This window comes from Myotis brandtii, unplaced genomic scaffold (genome assembly GCF_000412655.1).
Source record: "Myotis brandtii unplaced genomic scaffold, ASM41265v1 scaffold77, whole genome shotgun sequence".
NCBI classification, from domain to species: Eukaryota; Metazoa; Chordata; class Mammalia; order Chiroptera; family Vespertilionidae; genus Myotis; species Myotis brandtii.
This window is the reverse complement of record NW_005371082.1, coordinates 574357-575135: the sequence shown is the minus strand read 5'-3', so window position 1 is coordinate 575135 and position 779 is coordinate 574357. Positions and strand designations below refer to the sequence as shown.

The window sequence follows — 779 nt, the reverse complement described above, 5'->3', positions numbered from 1 at the left end:
TGGAAACTAAAGAGAAAATAAACAAATGGGACTACATCAAAATAAAAAGCTTCTGCACAGCAAAAGAAACCATCAACAAAACAACAAGAAAACCCACTGCATGGGAGAACATATTTGCCAATGTTATCATCAATAAGGGTTTAATCGCCAAAATTTACAAGGAACTCATACAACTTAAAAAAAAAGGAAGATAAACAACCCAATCAAAAAATGAGCAATGGCCCTAAATAGATACTTTTCAAATGAAGACATAAGGAAGGCCAAGAGACATATGAAAACATGCTCAAAGTCACTAATCATCCAAGAGATGCAAATCAAAACAACAATGAGGTACCATCTCACATCTGTCAGAATGGCTATCATCAACAAATCAACAAATGACAAATGCTGGCTAGGATGTGGAGAAAAAGGAACCCTCCTGCACTGCTGGTGGGAATGCAGACTGGTGCAGCCACTGTGGAGAACAGTATGGAGTTTCCTCAAAAAACTAAAAATGGAACTTCCATTTGACCCCGTGATCCCACTTCTAGGAATATATCCCAAGAAACCAGAAACACCAGTCAGAAAGGACATATGCACCCCTATGTTCATAGCAGCACAAGTTACAATAGCTAAGATTTGGAATCAGCCTAAGTGCCCATCAGCAGGTGAGTGGATTAAAAAACTTTGGCACATCTACACAATGGAAACCTATGCTGCCATAAAACCGAAGGAACTCCTACCATTTGCAACAGCATGGATGGAGTGAAGAGCATTATGCTAAGCGAAGTAAGTCAGTC

General features: G+C 39.4%; 1 long non-coding RNA gene across 1 annotated transcript in view; it reads left to right on the top strand.

Moving 5' to 3' along the window:
* The window catches only part of LOC106724224, an 11483-nt gene extending 11217 nt beyond the window's left edge, over positions 1-266 (top strand). Inside the window, exon 3 of the long non-coding RNA XR_001359967.1 lies at positions 256-266. This is a non-coding gene — a long non-coding RNA (uncharacterized LOC106724224). The remainder of the gene's footprint in view (positions 1-255) is intronic.
* Positions 267-779: the final 513 nt, after the last annotated feature.